Source organism: Bombyx mandarina, chromosome 13 (assembly GCF_030267445.1).
Source record: "Bombyx mandarina strain Sakado chromosome 13, ASM3026744v2".
Taxonomy (NCBI): Eukaryota; Metazoa; Arthropoda; class Insecta; order Lepidoptera; family Bombycidae; genus Bombyx; species Bombyx mandarina.
The window spans coordinates 3825527-3850400 of record NC_143220.1 but is presented as its reverse complement, the minus strand read 5'-3'; the positions used below and the strand labels follow the sequence as shown (position 1 = coordinate 3850400).

Sequence of the window (24874 nt, the reverse complement as noted above, 5' to 3'; positions counted from 1 at the left end):
AAGCCATTGTTTTGTAACGAAACAATGAGCACAAATAATTTTTCCGGTCATCGTTCGCGTCGAACCCGTCGCTTGCGACGAAGGGCTCGACGAGTAAATTAACCCACAGACACAGCACACTGAATTTCTCGCCGGATCTTTTCAGTGGGTCGCGTATCCGATCCGGTGGTAGATTCTGCGAAGCACGGCTAGGGTTCGTGTTAGCAACGTCGTCAGGTTTAAGCCCCGTGAGCTCACCTACTAGTTAAGGTTACGCTGATATAGCCTCTCAAGGCTATCAGCTTAGGTAGGAAAAAAATTTAATTACAATACATCTTTGTGTTGTTAAAAAGCGATTTTAACACATTGCGAAATCATCATCTTCTTCTTCCTAGTTGGTATCGCTCCTGATAGAGTGGTCGTGGTCATCATTTCAGGCGTTGGTGGCAAACTTCACAACACGCCGCCAATCCTGTCTGACGCCGCCGAGTCATCTATGTCCCCGAAAACTGAGCCTCATTACTCGAAGATTGGTTAATGAATAAAATAAACAAAAGACCGAGATTTATATTTTAATGTCAATATATTAAACCCTGAATATATTTGTGAAGGATTTTTTTACATAATTTAAAGACCACCTTCGAAAAAGAAGAATTATTGTAACTTTAAGTATTTTTTTTTCACCAACCATATTAGTTATGATTATATTGATATTTAAATCGAGTATCAAAGGATAATATGCCAGGAGCGCCCTGATTTTCAATATGATCTCTAAAAAGTAATGTTTCTTTAATTTTTTAGATGCTACAGTTTATATGTGGTAGTATATAAATTGCTACAAAGTAAGAAGTATCTGTCAAAGACCAGACATGACTATGGGAACTTCAATTGCTGTTTTAGTTTTAGCATTACCTACCGATCGACATGATTTTGTTGTCCATTTAATTACTAGGAATCTGTGTCGCCTGTGGGCATTATAAATGTCATGTCCACAATCGAATCGTAGCTTTCCATAAGGGCTTTAAATTATCTTCTGAAGATCTACAAAAAATTATTTTATATTCGGATAAAATTAAATACATCAAAACTGTATCATCGTTTTTCAATAAAGAACTAATAGGCCAGTTCTTTCACCGACAAAACTTAGAACGGATAACAATTACTTACAATAAAATTATACCTAAATGTAAGAAATTTAAAGCTAAAACCGTTACTAATTTTTTTCCCCGAATAGCGAAAATTGGGCATTCATTAAGTTTAATTTCAGATTAATGTACATAACAACAATTTCCGTAATTAAAAATATATAGTACCTATATAGTCGTCGGGGCCTAAAGGATAAAGATGTCCGGTGCATTCGTGTTGAGCGATGCACCGGACGGTTCAAACCGGAGCGGTTTGATTCCCAGGCCGGTACTAATTTTTCTAATGAAATATTACTCAACAAACGTTCACGATTGACTTTCACGGTGAAGGAATAACATCGTGTAATAAAAATCAAGCCCGCAAAATTATAATTTGTGTAATTACTGGTGGTAGGACCTCTTGTGAGTCCGCGCGGGTACCAGGTACCACCACCCTGCCTATTTCTGCCGTGAAGCAGTAATGCGTTTCGGTTTGAAGGGTGGAGCAGCCGTTGTAACTATACTTGAGACCTTAAAACTTATATCTCAAGGTGAGTGGCGCATTTACGTTGTAGATTTCTATGGGCTCCAGTAACCACTTCACACCAGATGGGCTGTGAGCTCGTCCAGCCATCTAAGCAATATAACCACCACACCGTCTGTATTGCGGACCTACCTGTGCGGACTCACAAGAGGTTCAACCACCAGTAAACTACACCAGTTTCTAATCTGCTATTATTTAATTGTGTTCTTATTTCGAGTATAACCTACAAATGACTGACCACGAGGACCCAGGTGATGATCGGGAAGAGCTCAGACCGACGTATATTTATCTTTTCAAAAACTTCAATATAGTAAAGATACGATTAGTATTAAATCGTTACAAGCACTCGAATCGTACCGGGAAGTGATCGGTGGAGTGGAGCGATCTCGGGCGGCCTCGGAGAAACCCACAACGGCACCGATTGATAAAAACAGTAACACGTTCAGATTGTTATCGACCGCTCTAAATATTAGTTACTAGTTTTTAATGCGTATACCTTTTGCAAACAAAGCCTTGATTTTTTTATTTGGTTCTGCGCGATTCATAGGCCGCGTCGCGTCTTGGTGCCAGACTGTATCTTCTATATATTAATACGTGAAGCAAAAACTTTGTATCCCTTTTTACGAAAATTGCGCGGACGGAGGAGTATGAAATTTTCCACACTTATAGAGAATATAGAGAAGAAATGCACAATGCCAATATTTTTTAAAGATAATGCATAAAAGATACATGAAATCAATAAAGAGAACATTACACACACTACATACCATGTATTTGACGCACACACGCATGCATACTATTTATTGTCAAACTTTTGTTCTTGACGTCTGTTGTCAAATTGAGAATAGATTAAATATTGTTTGTCTTTCTTAATATTGTTCATAGTGTAGTCTTGGCGAAATTTGTGATTATAGAAGTATAAAATACAATCATAGTAGTGTACAAATTTACAATTCCAATTAATTATAGTCGAATTTCGACTACTGCGGGACCTCTAGTATAAAGAAATGGATAACGTATTTTTTAAAAATGATAGCACAGCTACTACCTTTCGGTAGAAATAGGTACGCGATGGTGACAAAAACCTCTTCGATTTTATAGCACGACTTATGACCAGTACATGTTTTGCATTGCAGCTCAAAAAGGTGGAAGATGTTTGATTTTACATTAACATAAAAATATATATCAGTAATATATTATAATAGAAATTATAATTGGGAGTATATTTCGTATATGTATCTTTGCTATTGTATAGGAGCTTCGGAACATACCGATTTTCAAAGTGACAAATAATATAGCCCAGCTTTATGGATGGTCCGAGATATTGTAAATTACTACTGGCATGTCCCACGATACAGATTACTGCCACAAAGCGTTTGGTTTGAAAGGACAATTGATAGTTCAATATTCTGAAAGTGGATTCGCGTTTTCATAACTATGGATTTTGACGATCATTTAGTACATGAAGGGTGGCCTCTCTGATATTAACATCATTAGTCATTATTAAAAAAGAAAAAAAAAAAGTATATTTCAACACACTATTAAAAACCACATCCAGACAATATTCTTCATTACCTATAACGGATATGATATGATAATACCATTTGTGGTTTAAGCTTGAACAATATGTAATTTAGATAGTGTTAGACTGTGGAAGGATTATGATGATGATAGCAAATACGAGTCATCACATTGGGGTCGTTTTCAAATTTGGGGCCAATAGAGAGTTATTTGATTTAATTCTCATAACCTTAATGTTACCGTAATTATAAGTACAGTAAATTCGTTGTCATGACAACAGGCACGTGGTCCTATAACTATATATTCGTAAAGACTGTTAAATTAGGAGTTATACATTAAAAACTACCCCAAATCTCATTCGTAACACTGGTTCGAAATTCACATTCTAACTTGTTTGCTATTTTTCCAGTAAAGCGTGGTGAAATTCGGCAATTTTATTCAATTAGTATATAATACAATAATAAAGGAAAACTAACTAGATATTAGAACATTATTAAAAACAAAAGAAGTACGATTTCTAAGCTTTTTAAAAAGTTCCTATTAAAATTTTCATCCGTGTTGGCGTTATGAAATGCGTAAAATGAAAAATATTAATGAATATTATATAATATTATCAATAAATGAGTGATTGACTTGATTGTGATGAAGCATTTTTTATTCTGAACATGCCTAAATACAAAAAAATGAAAAATTAGAGAAAGTTTAAATTCATGAAATCGTTACTTTTTCTGGCCGCAAAATTGAAAACGGCCCATTGTCCATCCCTGTAGATATTTAAGTATGAAATAATAATAAAAAACCTATACTGCTGCAACAATTAAAACCGAATCTACATACTCACCAATTTGATATCGATCCAATGCAAATATTTAGAAATGTAGCTACGATAAATTTAAAAATACAGTAGCAGACTAATCCACGTTGGCTTATGAAAACAAAACGGTCGAGTCCAATACGAAAAGCAAAATTTTAAGAGCGCAGTGAAATTAAATTTAAATTGGAATGGCATTCGGAATTCGTACAGGGTGTCTTGGTTGGTTTTCTTGAATTTCCCATTCGAATATTGGAAGAATGCCATACGTGGACGACCTGACCATATTGAGCTTATCTTAGGAGAATAATATTTTGTTACGATGTCAACCACTGGTTAATTTGAAGGTCGTCGCAGTGAAACCAATTATTGCCAATCCCCGACGCTCATAAAAATAATTCAGCGTTGTTTTCCTTACTGCGATGTCGTCATCTCATCTAGTTTTCGGTCAATCGAGCTAGTTACTACGTTCATAAATGTATACCTCTCGATATCCATAAAATCCAAAGCGAAGCGGCACTTCACGCCTGGCCGAAAACTCGTCCTCGGCAACATACAGATTCGATCGCGCGAATCACTTCCTCAATCTCTGGGTCTGGTTTCCCTACGTGCGCTGTAGTCGCCAGATCGTGTAAATCGCGTTTGGTTTGAAACTGTACTCAAAGAAATAGTACTGAACATTTTTTTTTAAATCTAAATATATTGGCTGTAGTATTGACCGCAGGATCCCCTACCTACCCTGACCCAAGTTCCGTCTCGGGCGGGGATTGGACATTTTGAGAGAATGATCGATGGGGTTAAGTTGGCAATAATCTTGGAGTCCGACACAACCCTGCCTGATCCCTATCGACCAAGTATCCGCAAATTGTATTCTCCAACGTTAAAGAAGGCAAGCCCTGAGTATCTTGCCGATTCTTCTCAGTGATGAAACTGCATTTCGAATTGGTGGTAACGTCATGAGAATTTGAAAGTGCCTGTAAAAACATAATTGAATAACAAAAACATTTCGATTGATTTCATTTTGTAAACCGTAAACTCGTTGACTTAGTTTTGTAATTTGTTTGGCTTTACTGTGCACTAAATTGTTCGCGCTCCGTGAAATCGAAAGATCACGTGCCCACTCTTAGTATACCAAGACGTAGATTCATTTATACGGTACGAAGCGCGTCATTAACGACTGGTAACATCAAATATATTGATAATATTAATGACATGAACGAACCTCATATTAATAAAAACAAGAACAAATGTTTTACTATTAAATTTAATTTATAATATTTGCAATAGTATTAACATTTCTCTAGGTGAGTAGTAGGTGCATTAACGTTGTGACGTGTATGGGCTTTAGTAGTCAATCAAAATGGGCTGTGAGCACTACCAGTAATGCAGAGCAGTACTAAGTTACTTGAATATTAAAACGTAGTTGTACAGGTATAAAATGTGTGAGGCAACTTGTCTTCTAAGGTAGGAAATATGCAGTACACCCCACAAATAGCTATAGGTACCATACCAATAAAACCAATATCACTACACGGCCTTGAATTTTAAAATTCTATTTCAATATCGACGCAAAAAAAAGCGGAAACGCTTTAAGCTCACAAACAAAAACGAAAGCAATCACTCCTAATCGAATTTGATTATGGCTTTTTATAGACAATTAAATATTTTTTTATTTCACAAAAAATATCAATTTAAATATCCGTAGGATGTTCGAACACACTGTATAAACTACACGAAATCAGAATCTCGGATTTAGTAAAATGTTTATCGACGTGCAATCGGAGGAAGTATGATTCTATTCATGTAAATAAACGAGGATCAAATCCAATGGTTTGGATGTACGTACATAGATCTGTTGTTGCCAAACGTAAATCACTTCTCAATTTAGACTGTGAAAGTTGGAGCAATTGTTAGGTACTAGTGGTCCCGCAGTAGTCGAAATTCGACTATACTCGTAATTAATTGAAATTATAAGTTTCAACGTTATTATGTTCCTATTGTTACAGATTTCGCCAAGACTACACTATAGACAAATACTCGTAATATTATAAATACTAACATATTTTAAATTTGACTACAGACTTTAAGCAATAACAAAAGTTTGACAATAAACAAAGAGTATATGTGTGTGTGTCAAATACATGGTAGTATGTGTAATGTTTTCTTTATTGATTTAATGTATTTTTAAACAATAATTTAAAAAAAAAATTAGCATTCTGCACTTCTTCTCTATAAGTGTGGAAAATTTTATACTCCGTCCGCGCAATTTTTGTAAAAAGGGGTACATAGTTTTTGCTTCACGTATTAATATGTATATAGATATAAGACAATTAAGATATTGGACTCGTATTTCAAGGGATGAGTTAAGGAAATCTAGAGTCTAGAATCGTAAAAAAGGTTGTTTTCTTCGGTGATGCTCCAATAGACAAAGGTTTATTTATTGCGGGCGGTGTAAGAGAAAATACTCTTCTAGTTAATGCATCACGATCTGTATATTGTGAGTTTTCGTAAACATACTTCATGTTACAAATCGGATTGAGAGTTATTTATAATGATCGTCGGTCCGAATTTTGGTATCCCAGCATCACATGAGCTCATGTAACGACATGTCAAGGAAATGTCCTTGAAAGCCTTTTTAAACAGAACAAACTGCATTTTTTTGTTCTCAATGATTTCTAAAATCACAGTGACCCATACGTGAAAAAAAATTGTACCCGTCCCGATTCCGGCATCGGCCAACACCCTTAGGCTACCTCGTAAAGCTACCGAGTAAAAAAATAAAACAAAATAAAAACTTTAATTTTAGAATTAAGAAAGAGAGAGAAAGAGAGAGAAGCAGACAGAGAAAAAGCGTCAGGGCCATGAAACTGGGATACTTTAAAACAAATATAATTTTTTTATGGAATCTATCGACATCTTTTAGCGGATGCCCCTAAACTTATATGTTGTTAAAGTTAAGGCATTTAATTATTGTATAACTAGACACAGAAATTAATAAAGCATACAAGCCTTTATTTGTTACTAGCTGACCTGGCAGACTTAGTAGTGCCTCAATCGATAAATAAAATACCTAAACTTTTGTATAAAATAAACTTAAAACAAACAAAAGGATTCCTTCCGACAGGGGACACATCAAAGGAAAAACAAAATTGTTATTTTTATTTAATTTCGAGCATTTTCATATTTGTCTTATCCTTTTAAACCTTCTCTGGACTTCCACAAATAATTGAAGACCAAAATTAGCCAAATCGGTCCAGCCGTTCTCGAGTTTTAGCGAGACTAACGAACAGCGATTCATTTTTATATACATGTATAGATAGACAAATTGATTATATTTTATCAATTTGTGGTTTCTGAAAATTTACAAAATCCTTTATTAAAAATAAATATAGGATAGTTAATGTTACTGCCTTCTACAGGAGCAATGAGAAACTAATCGAAGTTAATCCATCTAGTGGCCGACGCCCGTAAACATTTTTGTTGAGTGCTTGACTTTGCTTATCCATAGTTAATTTATGTGTATTATCTATGAAGAGCGTCCTGTTTTGTACAATGAGATCAACCTTCAAGACCATCATTCAAAGTCCATACAAAAGATCGCTTTTACTAGCATCTTTAAAATACCATGCAACTATTAAATTTTAATGACACCAGTAATGAATCATTTAAATTCAACAAACACGTCAATAGTTACTTATCCTGTTTATATCTACAACACGAGGATCTAACAAAACAAATTTTCAATAAACGAAATTGAACACACTTAACGCAATGATGGTACTCATTTACTTCGACTTAATCGTCTCATGAATATGCTAACGCAACATGAACTCGGAGACATTATCCAGATACATACAAATATTTAGTGAAGCTACGAAGTTAATTCGATGGAGAAAGTTACAAATTTTCAGTGAGCGTTATCATTTTATCATAATCATTTGCTCAGAATACAGAAAAAAACAGTTTTTTCTGTATTCTGAGAATCATTTGCATATCATTATTTGTTCAGTAATCATATTAATAATAGTAAATGTTAATAGATGACGTTTAATAGCAACTTATGTAACATGACGATGTTGTAATGAAAATTTTACTCATTTTTTTTATTGCTTTGATGGGTGGACGAGCTCACAGCCCACCTGGTGTTAAGTGATTACTGGAACCCATAGACATCTACAACGTAAATGCGCCATCCACCTTGAGATAAGTTCTAAGGTCTCAGTATATATTTATAGTTAAAGCAAATTTGCAAGCTTTAATGGAAACCAAACTATATAAGGCCATAATTAAGGCTAATTTTAAAATGTAATCTTGGATATTTCATTGTCATTATGGAATTCCCGTCATTTCGAATACTTTATAATTTTCGTGGTTATTTCGTTCTATAATTACACAATATATCGACATCTACTCGCGAAAAACGAAGAAAATACTAACTAATATTATCATAAGTATCATAAAATACAAGAAATCTCATTAAAAAATGTGAGCCGTCACGGGACGCCTGGCAGATGTGAAACATCGACATTATTTTGTAAAAGTAATATGCAGAAAAGAACAGATTGTCATGGGAACTAAATATGTCATAATGATAAAATAAAATATTATGAAAAAATTATTTGTTTTCAAGTAAAACACAGGCTATGTGTACTGTAGTAAACAACACTGTATCACTACGGAGTATACACTATAGGTATCCGAGCTCAGTGTAGCGAGAGAGATGGCTTAACGCCGGATCGAGTGGGAGAGAATCGCACAGTCGATTGCGCATGGCAACGCGTCTCCACACCGTACACACTACTGCATATAGACTGTATATATAAACCATCATATAGCGTGGCGACGCGTCGCCACGCCAGAAATCGGGTTTACGTGCGGCTATAGATGTTTCACATCAAAAACAATAGCGCTCTAAGGACAAAATATACAGTTCAATTTTGAATTACATATGTGTGTTTCTAAAAACGACGTTTGTATTACTTCTAGTCTATCTTCAGGCAATCACTTTTAATTCACGTCTTCGGCAAGACTTACCCGTTGCAACATTAAGTAAATAAAAATTTTATGCATAAAAATAAGAATATTTCAGGCGCAGTTACAACATAAAAACCTTAATGTGTGGTCGGTCTTATCGCTAAAAACCAAAACATAGGATGCGACGAGTACAATAAACAACTGTATCATTAAATTCAAATAAAAGTATTATAAAATTATCAATATGTCGCCTGTTTTAAATTTTTTTTTTTTTTAATTGCTTACATGGGTAGACGAGCTTACAGCCCACCTGGTGTTAAGTGGTTACTGGAGCCCATAGACATCCACAACGTAAATGCGCCACCCACCTTGAGATACAAGTTCTAAGGTCTCAAATATAGTTACAACGGCTAAAAATCATGCATTGTTACGACGATATCTAAAATGCTAAACCAACTTTTATTATGAAGTTGTTTGTTATTTATTGCTAAGTATGTTGAACGTTATTACCGGTGGTAGGACCTATAGAGTCCGCGCGGGTAGGTACCACCGCCCTGCCTATTTCTGCCGTGAAGCAGTAATGCGTTACGGTTTGAAGGGTATTTTTTTTTTTTTTTTCCTACCTAAGCTGAGAGCCTTGAGAGGCTATGTCAGCGTAACCCTAACTTTTGTAGGTGAGCTCACGGGGCTCAAACCTGATGACGTTGCTAACACGAACCCTAGCAAGAGCCGTGCTTCGCAGAATCTACCACCGGATCGGAAACGCGACCCACTGAGAAGATCCGGCGAGAAACTCAGTGGGCTGTGTCTGGGAGTTAATTTACTCGTCGAGCCCTTCGTCGCAAGCGACGGGTTCGACGAGAACGGTGACCGGTGCTTGAAGTACCTAGAAGCACCGTTAGTGGATCGGGAGGATCCGAGATGACGTGTTGAAGGGTAGGGCAGCCGTTGTAACTATACTGAGATCTTAGAACTTATATCTCAAGGCGGGTGGCGCATTTACATTGTAGATGTCTATGGGCTCCAGTAACCACTTAACACCAGGTGGATTGTGAGCTCGTCCACCCATAGAAGGAAAAAAAAAACATTTTTTCGTGTTCTATTTCAGCCTACTTACTACACTACCTAAGTATTTCTGCAGCGAATTATTAATAATTATGTTCTCGCTTCACGTGTAGATCTAATCTACCAATGCCAACTACTTTTTCTACGATACTATTCGGGTTCCATAGAGAGTTTGATCTGAGTATTTAAAGCAAAAAGCAGCATTTAAGTCGTGCCTAAAGCGTCGGATAACCACTTAACAGTAGACACGTCGAGAACATTAACACACAACTATGCAAATAATAATATTTTTAAGTGACACGAAGCACTCTCGATTTGTAAAATTTTTATACTTTTTTTCAGTCTGTTGATAGTTGTGATGGTTGGATAACAATAAAAAAAAATTTAATCTTCATCTTATCTTTTATTTTTGACGTGACAACATCTTATAATTCGATGAAGCCGGCTGCACGCACGAAAAATCATGACTCATACGGCGTTACCTCGCTCTGAGGCGTTCCATTTAAGGCTTAAAGCGCAAGCGAGAGCGCGCAACGAGCGACAAAGAGGCACAATCGGCCTCCGCGTTCGGCAGCGTTCGACATCTGTCTCTCTCCTACTTGAGTGAGCGATGCATCCGCGTGGACAGCTGCTATACAATAATACATTTACATGTTTTCGTCAAGTATGAAGTTCAGTGAAAAGTGAATGTGGTGTCAATTGTTTATAGCAACGATAATTGCGATAATTGAAAAATGAAACCATTCCATCAGTATTTTCTTATGACGTTGTCGCGTTCAACTATCGTCAGTAAGCCGACTTTACAGAAAACCGATTTTTTACCGACTTCAAATATAAATGGAGCTTCACGATTTAGTTTTTTATTATTATTAAAGTACGACACTTTGTTGGTTGTGTTACTAACCTTGTTATTGTGAAAGAACAAAAAAAAAACACAATACTCAGACCACACAATGTAAACAAGTTTTATGATATTAATCGCGTAGGTCGAACCAGTTGAATGCGACATGGTCAGAACGTATCGCCGGTATAAAATGTTTAGTTCGGTTGTGGATCTTCCAATCTTGGTTCGGCTTTATGTAGACCACGGTCAGTTACGTCACGCGTTACGGATCAACGAAATTCTGAACAATGCAACATCCGATGTGGAGAAAATCTGTACCTAATATCTGTAGTACTAATTGCATTTTTCATATCTATTTAATGAATGATTTATGATAATTAAAGATGTATTTATTTACTATCCACCCAGAGTCTGCTAGAGAATATAGTGCATATCCATCCCTATATGAGTTCCATGTCGAGACAATATTTTTGGAAACGGCCCGAAGTCTTCAACAGATCTACAAGAATTAACCGAGATCAACTTATAATCAAACCGAAGCGATAAAATTAGTAATTAACATAATCGATTTAATTTTAGCGGAGAAATCGTGCCAATCACATCGATAAGAAACACGACCCGAATTCAGAATCGCCGCCTTATTTTCTATTTTTTAACGGCCGTCTGGTGTAGTGATAAGTGACATGGTCACTACACAAGAGGGTCGCGGGTTCGAATCCCGCCAAGGGAAGATATTTGGATGATAAATATAAATGTCTTGTCCAGGGTTATGGATGTCTATTAAATATATTATGTATGTGTATAATAAAAATCTTACATTTATATCCGTTATCTGGTACCTGTAACACAAGTTCTTTACGAACTTATTACGGGACCCATTAACGTGGCGTGATTGTTAGTAAATATTTATTTATTTAAAGTTGGCTATGAACTACAAAACAGTTTTCTTAGTGTTCCTTCAGAGTTTGAGACGAGTCATCGGTTCATGCTACCATGACCCAATCTTGGAAGCTAGAACCAATAACTGTCACGTATAATGTTGTATTTATACTACAAGTCATTAGTAAACATATATTATTATTTTTTATTGCCCTTGTAGGCAGACGAGCATACGGCCCACCTGATGGTGAGTGGTTACCCTCGCCCGTGGACTTCAGTAATGCCAGAGGCATAGCCAAGCCGCTGCCTACCGCTAAATATTCTCCATAAGCCTCGTTTGAAGAAGGACATGTCATAGCGCTCGGGGAACACCGTGGAGGGGAGCTCATTCCTAGCCGGATGGTACGTGGCAAAAAGACCTCTGGAAACGCACTGTGGATGACCGCAGTGGCTCCAGGTAGTATGGATGAACTCTACTCCGGTGGCGGGCGGTGCGATGGTAAAAACGAGATGATGGTATCATAACAAACAATCCCTCTGAGCACTCCCCATGGAACATACGATACAAAATGTTAATTACATAGTAAAAAAATAGGCAACGGACAATTCAATGTTGTTATAATTATAGGTATTTCCCACATATGTATGATGATACTGTTGCGAAAAAAAATGGCCAGTAGGCTTAATTAGTATTTTAATTCACATACATGTCTCTATATAACTGAGGATTAAGGATCTTGGTGTTCCATTTCGTAGCATAATATTAACAACAAGCATATGGTACAAGGAAAAAATATTGTTAATATGAAACAAGATTATATTTAAAATTCCCAATATCACATGTATAAACCCAAAAACTGGTCGTGGAAATATCGTGAACGCTAATTTTTTAATAACCACAATAATTGTGTAGATAACAAATGTCTAAGATGAGTTCAACAATTTATTTCCAAGATTGAATTTTATAAAAAGAAAAACATTTAAAGAAACTTATTCGATACAATAGTCCAAGGCATTGAAACAAATGCATTTGAATTATTTTATTTAAATTTAATAAACGGTAAATGAAAATGCTAAACCGCGACTAGAATGCGAAATGATTAGCGAATACAAGCGAACGTCAACAATTAACGCTTTAACCCGCGAACAACAATTAGCAAAAGGAATGAAACGCTACACAAGGAAATATCAAAGGTTGTCTAATAAAACATGCTTCGTAACATAACAAACATAATCGAAAAACAGCCGGTTTTTTTATTGCTTAGGTGGGTGGACGAGCTCACGGCCCACCTGGTGCTAAGTGGTTGCCGGAGCCCATAGACCTCTACAATTAAGTGCCTTGAGATGAGCTCCAAGTTCAGAGTACAACACAACGACTGCCACACCCTTCGAACCGAAATGCTTTATTGCTTCACGGCAGAAATAGGCAGGCCGGTGGTATCTACCCGTGCGGAGTCACAAGACGTCCTACCACAAGTAAAATTTTACCAGTAATTTTTCTTTTTCTTTCAAATTAGCAGACTGGTAGAGTTTAACGTGAGCCGGCCCGGATATGTACAAATCTGCCCTATCTAATCCACACTATCTAAGTTCTTCATCTTCTTACCCTTACCTCACATTCTGTGGGGTCATCATCATCATCATTATTTCCTATTACCCTCTGCCGGGGTGTAGGGCTCGAATCAAATTTATCCATTTATATCGGTCTTGGGCAGTCTGTTCTAGCTCCTCCCACGTCATACCCACGACGCCTAGCTCCTGCTCCACCGAGCGACGCCAAGTTGTACTGGGGCGGCCTCTCTTCCTTTTTCAGACACTTTCCAGGTCAGTGCTCTCTTTGATAGATGGGTATCGGGCTTTCTGAATAGGTGACCAATCCAATGCCATTTCCGCGTAAATTTTTTTCAATTTTTGTGGGGTAGGGCGCAGCATTTCCTCTTATCATACTACATAGAGATTTGGCGTGAGTTTTACGACCAGCCGCCTACCCGACATCAATCCGCCTTGGGTTATCTATAAATTAGTACGTGAAGCAAAAACTTTTTGTCCCTTTTTACGAAAATTGCGCAGACGGAGGAGTATGAAATTTCTCACACTTATAGAGAAGAAGTGCAGAGTGCTAATATTTTTTTTAATTATATGCATAAAAAATACATTAAGTCAATAAATAAAAATATTACACACACTACCATGTATTTGGCACACACACGCATACTATTTGTGTATTGTCAAACTTTTCTGATTGCAGTCTGTCAGTTATAGTCTGTGGTCAAATTGAAAATAGATTAAATATTGTTTTGTCTTTATTAGTATTTGTCTAAAGTGTACTCTTGGCGAAATCTGTGATTAAAGAAGTTAAGTCTTTGACAATAGAATCACAATAGTCTACAAAATTATAATTTCTATTTATAGTCGAATTTCGACGACCTTGGACCACTAATAACTCTAAAAATCCACTGCAACGTGGCATAGGAAGTGACCTTTTTGTTTCATCTTTTGGTGTTTCTTTTACTTCATACATTTTTGCTCTTATAATTTACATTTTATTACTGTATTATGTAAATCATAATACCAAAAACAAAAAAACAATGTAAATAAAATGCTAGTTGACTTAACATCTTACCTATTTCTACAGCAAACCAGTCCCAGTTTGAAGGGCGGGTGACAGTCGATATTCAATACAATTGAGACCTAAACTTCAATATCTCAAGGTGTGTGGCAATAGTACGTTATGGTTAAAGTGTCTGTGTAGCCTTCAGTAATCCCTTATAATAAACCAGGCTAACTTTGTTCCACTAAAAATGTTTTTTTTTTTCTCATAACCCATAAAACGATTTTAAATATCCAACCAGAAGCCAAACAGTCATTGAACACGCAATCCAATTATTAAATTAAACATGAAATTGAAGAAATTTGTAAAACGTAATGTGGTGGTTAAATGGTAATGTCCCTGCAGTGATATTCGTATGAGGTCGACCAGTCAAGGTTGGCACGCAATTAGCCGATTCATTAAGCTAGGATATTTGCGCATGCAAACATTACGGCAGCCTTTCTCGAGGTTAAATCGTTCCTAGTTGGAAACTTCCGGATATATTTATTTTGGCAATAATAATTACATATCCTATATGATGAATATCATGATTGAAATATAAGTATTTTTGACATAGATTTTTTCTGCGCATATGATTTTATTGACCTTTTTATGGTTCAAGAATCTCAATTGGCGTAAATTCTCAGATAAGTTGATTTAGTATCAAACGATTACCGGAGTTCTGACATCGTTGAACGAACACAGCAGCCCACCACCTTACACAAAATTCTAAATTATGCACAAGTTACAGCGGAACCCAATTAATAACACATTCTACAATTCAGGACAGGTCGATTCAGAAAAGTAAACTTTATAAACTAATTGTATACGTTTAACATATTAAACATAAAAAATTGTTCGCTCGATGTCAATATTTAATGTAATAGAATTTTATCACAATAATAATTTTGACTTTACTATTCTTTACTATTCATAATTGAAATTATTTTATTCGGTTTACTTCTCATGTCCCTTGAACAGTTCAACCCATCTACATTTAATGTATGTATAAATATATCTGCATACACATTTTAAAAAATTATGTATAGAGTTTTTTCATGGAATTTCTCAGGAATATCGATTCAGAACGATAAAATATTTTTTAATTTATGCAAATATAATTCTAACGCGTATGTTTTTATATCAAAATTTTTATATCGGTATACTTAAATAGAAAACGTTCGTCGTCGAAAACTATTGGAAATGTCGAAGGTCGTAATTCTCCATTTACCATACAATCATCGCAAATGAAGTTAGCACAGCTGTTTTCGTTTATAAACGAAACAGAAATGTCTCTTGCTTCACTGGTGACTAAAAACAATGGTTGATTATCGTTGCGCTATGACGCTTAGTATGACGATACAGCGCCTTTATGACATTAATGAATTATTTCCAATTATGATTCTGATATGATAAGTTAACAACATTTTGCTATTAATACGGTGCGACCCACAAGATTTCATTGCACGTACGTTGATGCGAAATCATCAATGTAACCAGCCGGAAACAAGTCACGAACAAATAAATTAATATCCTTAGCTTGACCGCTACGTGTTCGAATGTCATGTGTCATCGCATCAGGGAAAAGCCAAGAAAGCTGGGTTTATTCCAGAAATTGCATTGAAGGAGTCGTAATTTCGTATGGTTGATTGACTCTTGAGAAAACGTTCAACGATATTAATATTATTTTGCGCATTCGTAATTCTAGATAGACCACCCGGTGTTATGTAGTTACCGGAGCCCGTAGACATTAAAGTGAATAACGCCGCACACGTTGAGACACGTTTACTGGTGATAGGACCTCTTGTGAGTCCGTGCGGGTAGGTACCACCACCCTGCCCATTTCTGCCGTGAAGCAGTAATGCGTTTCGGTTTGAAGGGTGGGGCAGCCGTTGTAACTATACTGAGATCTTAAAACTTATATCTCAAGGTGGGTGGCGCATTTACGTTGTAGATATGTATGGGCTCCAGTAACCACTTAACACCAGGTGGGCTGTGAGCTCGTCCACCCATGTAAGCAATAAATAAATAAATAAAAAAGACATGAAGTACCCATTTTTTTGTATATTAACTTGCACTTCTTAAAATGGTATTTCATTGTTGTTTCGCGGCAAAAACACTTTGAAAGTTATAATGGTTGTAAAACTTCTTATGAGCCCACATCTGTAGGCATCACCTTCCTGACAATTTCTACTGCAAAGCAGTAATGCCTTCCAGTTTGAAAGGTGGGGCAGCCTATGAATGTAGAAATAAAAAAAAAGTAGTTTTACTTATTGAATTCGTCAGTCTTTTTTGTTGTTTTCAACAAAGTACGCTCTTATCATGTATTCATTAACGCAACACAGTGATAAGATGATTAAAATAACTTTTGCTGAATCGCGTTCGATCCGTTTTTTTTTTTTTGTACAAACGAGGAAAGTACGTGCGCGCATTCGTGATGTCGCGTTGGAATTTACTTGACAACTCGCAAAGCGACCCACTGAATTTCTCGCCGGATCTTCTCAGTGGGTCGCGATTCTGATCCGGTGGTAGATTCTGCGAAGCACTGCTCTTGCTAGGGCTAGTGTTAGCAAATTCTCTCAGGTCACACCCTGTGAGCTTACCTACCCGTCCTCGAGAAACTGGAATAGCTCATTAGGCTATCAGAGAATAGGTAGGGAATAACAACTCGTCTTATTAATATAATTATTAGTGACTAGCTGACTCGGCAGACTTCGTAGAGCCTCAATCGATAAATAAAAGAACTAACCTTTTGTATAAAATAAACTTCAAACAAAAGGAACCCGTCCGACGGGGGACACGTCAACGGGAAAACATTTTTTTTATTTTTATCTAATTCCGAGCATTTTCATATTTATCTACCTTTTAAGCCTTTTCTGGACTTCCTCAAATAGTTCAAGACCAAAATTTGCCAAATCGGTCCAGCCGTTCTCGAGTTTTAGCAAGACTAACGAACAGCAATTCATTTTGATATATATAGGTAGATGATTTAAAGGCAAACACACCGATACTTGTTCGCCTATATAACGATAAAATATAAATCGAATGAAATCGTAAATTCTCCTTGAAAGTGCGAATATTGTGATGCTTTAGCCTATCAAGAGCAAGTAACGATCGAGCCAGTTTACTGCGGCAGCTCTCTGAGGTTCACAAACGAGTCGTAAAACGTGTTTATAGGAGGCAGGCAATACGAGCAATACCCACGATGACGCAGACGGAACGCGGTCACACAGAATTCGCGTATTCCATACATTAATTTAACGGATTTTTCCATATGTATACAAGTTTCCGTTGAAACAGACTCGATCGAATGGGAATAAACCACAACTTTTTCTAATAAGCGTAATAAAAACAGGACAATACAGGGACAACACAAGGACAGAGGATTCCGTCATTACATTCAACGTTGACCCTTAAAATTAAATATTTTTTTTGGGACGAAGTTCCTTATGGGATGATGCGGATGGGGTACCCTAATCGGGAAAAAACGTCCGTAACGTAAGATTTTTATTTCTTGGTCAATTCATTTTTCAGTCTTATCTAAGGCTAAAGTTTTTGAAATGGTTCTGTTTGTTATTTGAAATTTCACCACGGAACATTAATTCTTCAATCAATCTAATTGAAATCTTTACTAGCGCGATTCAGGAGTCGATTTATTGTGAACGTGCTAACATAACAGTGTTACCGGGTACGAACCCGGTATCAGTTAATGAATTTAAGGAAATAATGAACACGATAATACAAGCATAATCTACTTGCGTGTATGCTATTGTATTATTATTAAGTATGTAGTAACAATTTGTATTATTGTAATTCAACGTATTTTTTTAAGTTTTCCTTGACTGATAAACGTTTTTGTTATTCTAATTAAAAACTTATTATTATTTTGCAATACGCAAATTTTTAAGTTAATACGTTACTAACACATGTTCACGAACGAATTCCGAGATTAGGAAACATCTGATAAGAAACGAACCTCCAAAGTATATCAAGCCGAATGACTGAGCTATTTATGGATTGTGAGAGCGCACCAGTGTGCTTAGTGCGAGTTTTTTAACGTTCTCGATAGCGTAAAAGTTAACTCAAATTGCGAATAATGAATCTAGAAAAGACAGCGCGCAACAGAAGTGCCGATATATGAATAATCCAATTCGAGTGTCACCATCCGTTAGGATAAGGCACAAAACAGAAATACGGCGCTTTTAATTTGTTTTTTTTATTGCTTAGATGGGTGTACGAGCTCACAGCCCATCTGGTGTTAAGTGGTTACTGGAGCCCATAGACATTTACAACGTAAATGCCGCACCCACCTTGAGATATAAGTTGTAAAGTCTCAGTATAGTTACAATGGCTGCCCCACCCTTCAAGCCGAAACGCATTACTGCTTCACGGCAGAAATAGGCGCGGTGGTGGTACCTACCCGTGCGGACTCACAAGAGGTACTACCACCAGTAATTATGCAAATTATAATTTTGCGGGTTTGTTTTTTATTACACAATTGCGAGAAATACCAGGAACACAGTGAGTGGGCCGCAGCCCGTCTTGAGACTTCATTGTTCTTCTGAAGCCTCGTTTGACTCGGTCCTAACACCAGTAATTTTTTTTAATTAATATTCTTTGATAGCTTGATGATCGTCCGATTTACGAGGATTTACTTGGGAATAGATTGTCACGAAGACCTTGATGCTAATTCCTATTTACGCACCAGATTATTATCTATTGTTTGTGTACATTCAGATAAACGTGCGTCGGTCGTTAACTTATCACTTTTGTTATCAATTTACCTATTCTTCATAATTTTAAACTACAAAGACAAAAAACTACACGAAAAATCTATTTTCAATACTATCTATTTAGTTTTATCTATATCAATACATAAATATTTTTAATGTCATGACTAATAATATAGTTACGTATTTAAAAAAGATAAACTTTTCATCAAATCGAATTGTGACTCATATTTTAGATACTTTATCTTTTACTAGGTGTGTCCGTACAAAATTTCGGACCACACAAAACTAAATAAATACAGTTCTCATTCTCGAGAAACACGTCCGGCGGTGGTGACTGTCAAATCACTTCCAGAGTCCAAAGTGTATTTTTTGAATGCATAGGAAGTGGAAATAATTCACAGTCTTATACCGCCTCCCATCTTGAGACATGAGGTTTAAATCTCGGTTGTATGATATAACCGCACCACCCACCCACACCTCAAAACGGAAAGCATAATTGCCTAACGACGAATGGGCAGGATGTATGCCACTAGCATTTTTGTAGGATTTGTGTATGCATTGCGTTAAGTAATTCGGTTAATTCCCGTTATCATGTATCCACATTCAATATAATATTATAACTAATTTGTTTTGATAATCTACGTAACACGAAGTCCGTGCGTAGCAGCGATTGGAAACCAGACATTTTTAATTTTAAATAAAATGATTAATGATTACGTTTAGGTACTTGTACTAGTAAAGTAACAAAAAGATCCGCATTATAATTAGATGTTACTGATAATGCTTTTTAAATCAAACTGAATTATCAATATAAGTAATTAAATATTGCTGAATATATATCGTCAGGTATGTATGGTATATTATATATGTAGAACTATTTACCGATTAAAATGCGAGTGTTTAACAATAAAGCTTAAAAATTGCGTACGAATTGGTAAATTATAATTCGTCGCTGAAAAGTCACATGACCCTCACGGGTCATGGGTCGTCGCACTCCGACGACTCACAATATCGAAAGCTGGTCTTAATCACAATGAGACTGACTACGTGTCTTTCTTCTCATGTATTGTATTCGAAATGTGGAAGTAGCGACTGATAGTTCTTTTTTTTAACGATATACTGTAATTACATATGAAATATCTATAAAACTGCTTTTAGTATCTATTGGTTTGCCAAAATCGTTTGATTTTCCTTACCACATTTTATGGCTGCAGTATCGTAATTCTCAAATATACCAAAAAAATAAGATTTATTCTAAATGATTTTCTTTGTAAAAATCGAACTAGAAATTGATCAGCTTATTGGCTGTTTGGGTCAACAACGTAGGTGTCATGCGGTTAACGATTCGAAAAACAACAAAGTGTCAACGTGTCATTAAAATGTATACGCAGGCCGCGGTAAATATTTTGGCAGGCCGATGGCACCACAAACGCTGTTATAGTCCAGGGAACTTATTGACATTCAGGCCTTGAACGTTGACCTACTTCACGCAAACAGCACTCCCATTTCTCGTAACCATTGTCGATAAATACGTTTACTTTTTTACGTCTTTGTTTTCTTACTTTGGTTTGTAAATAAATTATTTGTATAATGTTATAATAAATAAAAACGGGTTCGGATTTTTTAACGATACTATAAATAATCGTCTATTTTGCTAAAACGAAAAAATCCATCACATTGAAAATTGTTCTAAATATTCTTTAAATGACAATACCATTACTAAATGTGTGTGTACATATATTATGTATACATATCAATATTTAGTTTCCAATAAACAACTTAATCCTCTCACTGATTCCATTTTTTTTTTTCTTAGATTGGTGTACGTGCTCACGGGACCACCTAGTGAAGTGGTTACCGGTGCCCATAGATATCTACAACATAAATGCCGCCACCCACCTTGAGATATGAGTTCTAAGGTCTCAACATAGTTACAACGGCTGTCCCACCCTTCAAACCGAAACGCATTACTGCTTCACGGCAGAAATAGCTAGGGTGGTGGTACCTACCCGTGCGGATTCACAAGAGGTCCTACCACCAGTAATTACGCAAATTATAATTTTACGGGTTTGATTTTTATTACACAAATGTAAGAAATACCAGCAACACAGCGGGCCGCAGCCCGTCTTGGGATTTCATTGTTCTTCTGAATCCTCGTTTGAGAAGACATATCACGGTGCTCCAGGAAAAGCAAGGAAAAGAGTTCATTCACAATTGGATCTTAACGAACTGCACTTAAGGTCGATAGTTTAAGGTTAGAAAGACCGGCTTTACTTCGTCTCGTCAGACGGAAGAATGAAAACGATGACTTAATTTCCATTCCATTCACTGCGAAATATATAGAAGTTGAATATGCATAGGGATCTAAAATCTATACAGGTGCTCGTACATTAAATATTTAATTTTGATGAATGTGAAAAAAAACCAGACACATCATAGGCGACCTTCTATTTTGCCAGTTTGTGTGATATATAAATTACACAACGAGCCGACACTTAATACATAATAAACACTTCAACAAATCTGTTTTGATAGTCGCGAAAAAAAATAATAGTCGTATTACTCAAACAGTTAATTTTGAAACAAATATTTCCTAAGCGAATCACACGAAAACAATCGTGAACCGACCGTCGACAGCGTTATTCAGTATTTATACGGTCAGTAATCAACCTCACGTTCTAATGGATGTTATGAATGAACAATCACGTAATGGCGGATAATACCTAAATATCGAAATCCTGAAATTCATAATTGTGTCTTTATCTTAAATTCCTGTTTTGTTTATTTATTCTAAAATATTTAAATTCGTGAACATGAGGTAAATGAGAATACAGAATAAGCTTAATTTTTTTTAATGGACTTTGTTTCGTTTTCCCATATTTGTGCACTTTCACAGATATTAAATAGTTAATAAACCACCGTTATTACATATTTAAGCCTGAAGAAACACTAAATAGACAAAATAAAACAAATCACATAACTTCACTCCTCGCGTTCCTGCACAAAAAGTCCAGAATAAGCCTCAAGTTTAATTCATAACCTTAAATTGATATCAATTATCAAGTAGGTATACATTAAAATTGCAGGGAAATTGTGTGTTAATTGAATTAAATGTTATCAATGATTTATCAAAAACCTGATTTTTCTTCTTACCGATTTAGAAAATAGAGAAAGTGAGCAAGCAAACTCTGCAAATGGATTAGACAGTAGGTAGGTACCTAGTATGTAGTCGTTTTATAGCAACGAGGAATGAATGAAAGGTTATTTTTAGTTTAAGCGACATTTCGCTTAATACGCGACATATTGTATCTTTATAATTAAAGTCCGTTTTATTTGATATTAGCATCAGCAATTCGATGTTTTTAATTGAGCTTCAATTGAGTTTACCTCATTCAAATTGCTGATATTTATTTCAAAATTTAACCTTTAAATGGCTCTCCTGTAAACTTACAGGAACACACACAACAGCCTTTCACTCTTCGATATGAACTTATACGAATACGTATACGAGGGCTATATATTTCTAATAAGCCTAAGTATTTTCCTATTTTCTGTCTTATTAGAATGCTCTTCTCTGGTTTTCAAATTGGAAAAATAAATAACATAAAGTTTTGTAACCTTCAAATATTTTGGCAAACGAGCATTATTAATTTATGTAAATATCATTCATCAGACGTACCGAATAACATAACAAAATCAATAAAACAATAAATCTGCGTATTTGTTCTCGGGACCATAACGATGTTCATTAAGCTCATAACGTTTCAAGTTATTGAAGCGACCTTGGTAGCAGTCAGTCGACACAATCAATTGAAATCACTGTAAACGAGCCGGGCGACGCGAAAGGCACTTTAAAGTTCGAGGACACATATATTACCGACGGATACATGAAATATTTCATTACGAATATCGATCACTACACACGTGGGCCTTTTGAAATACCAACATCCAATTTCCGAGGTTTATTTATTTTACATCGTCATTTCCTACATTGTGTTATAAGGCGATATAAGGTTTCCGACTACACGGCGAAGGTCATCTTACGAGGTTGCTTTTCTAAAAATCTAATTTACGAACGAAAATAGGTAGGTACTGTACATGTATCGACACTATACACCCTACTGTATTTACTTTTTAGTTTCGTTTTAATAAATCATTCAAATTAAACAAATCAAACGACATAAAAGTCATAAAATGTCGAACAAACATTAAGTAATTTCAATTAAACATTGGTAAGAAGTTAAACCCATAGAGGACAAAACCCGTAGTATTATTTGCATAAATGCAGTCTAATATTTATCTCTTAATGTTTGTCATAAATAATGTTACATAGTATAGATACTGTAACATTTCAAGACATCTTTGTTTGTGTTTTCAAATGATATAATATGATCATTACACATTCTGTTGTTGTTAAGCTGTTGCTTAGAAAATGGAGAGAAAGATGAACTAGAGAATTGAAAATCCTATCAAGAAATCAAGAAAATTCAAATAGGTGATGCAAAAAAATATTTAAAAAAAAGTATCCATGTTGTCTAACTATATAAATACTAGATTAACTAATAGAAATAGACATTTTTTTTCAGTCAGTTAAATTGGATGTCAACATGCCAGTGCATTAGAGAAAATGATAGGGGAGAAATGAAGACTTAAATTTTTTATTACATTTATGTTGTGTCTATGCACTCAACACTTAACAGTTGGGTTTGTTTATTCAATTAAATTTATAGATTGCCACTATAACAAATAAAATTTTATTTGAATAAATTTACTTACTTTAATTGTTCAGTATGTGAGTTATTTATTACATGCTTTGTAATTAATTCTTTTTTTTTTTTTTTTATTGCTTAGATGGGTGGACGAGCTCACAGCCCACCTGGTGTTAAGTGGTTACTGGAGCCCATAGACATCCACAACGTAAATGCGCCACCCACCTTGAGATACAAGTTCTAAAGTTTCCCGTATAGTTACAACGGCTGCCCCACCCTTCAAACCGAAACGCATTACTGCTTCACGGCAGAAATAGGCAGGGTGGTGGTACCCACCCGCGCGGACTCACAAGAGGTCCTACCACCAGTAATTACGCAAATTATAATTTTGCGGGTTTCATTTTTATTACACGATGTTATTCCTTCACCGTGGAAGTCAATCGTGAACATTTGTTGAGTACGTATTTCATTAGAAAAATTGGTACCCGCCTGCGGGATTCGAACGCCGGTGCATCGCTCAACGCGAATGCACCGGACGTCTTATCCGTTAGGCCACGACGACTTCTTAAATTCTTAAATTTTTTGAAATAAATAAAACAAATAATATTGAGTGTGTACAATAATATGAATTATAGCTTTTCATGTACATCAGTTTCTTGAAGATATCTTCTATCTATCTTGGGATATCTTCCCAGAATTATTTATAATACAAAAAATATATTTGTTTGTGTAAATTTAATTGTGATTGTAAAAATGTATTTTTAATAAAGTAATATTATATTAATATTATTATAATCTGTGAATAATATAACCTTGGTTCTTCAAATTAGTAGACAAATGAGATTAAGCATAATGAAGATCATTTTATGTTTTATAGAACATTAACTGTTTCATGCATTAATAAAAAAAGGATATTTAGAAATATGTATAAAAAATACTCTGTTCAAATTCTACAAGTTGCTCTTGTTTCATATTTTTAACACAATTATTGCTATTTTGCAGTATGCACTGATAAAAGGTAATATAATATTTTTGTAGACTGTTTTCACTGTATATTCATTATTCTACTCAATCCAACTGACTATATTATTATTTTTATAA

The 24874-nt window shown here is 35.5% G+C and overlaps 1 protein-coding gene and 1 long non-coding RNA gene across 2 annotated transcripts in view; one reads left to right on the top strand and one right to left on the bottom strand.

Moving 5' to 3' along the window:
• LOC114252482 (phospholipid-transporting ATPase VD) overlaps positions 1-24874 on the bottom strand; it is a 71440-nt gene that overhangs the window by 45097 nt on the left and 1469 nt on the right. The window lies entirely within an intron of this gene.
• LOC149501582 (uncharacterized) lies at positions 22904-23831 on the top strand. The gene is made up of 2 exons (XR_016324067.1): positions 22904-23149; positions 23651-23831. It is a non-coding gene; the product is annotated as an uncharacterized LOC149501582 (long non-coding RNA).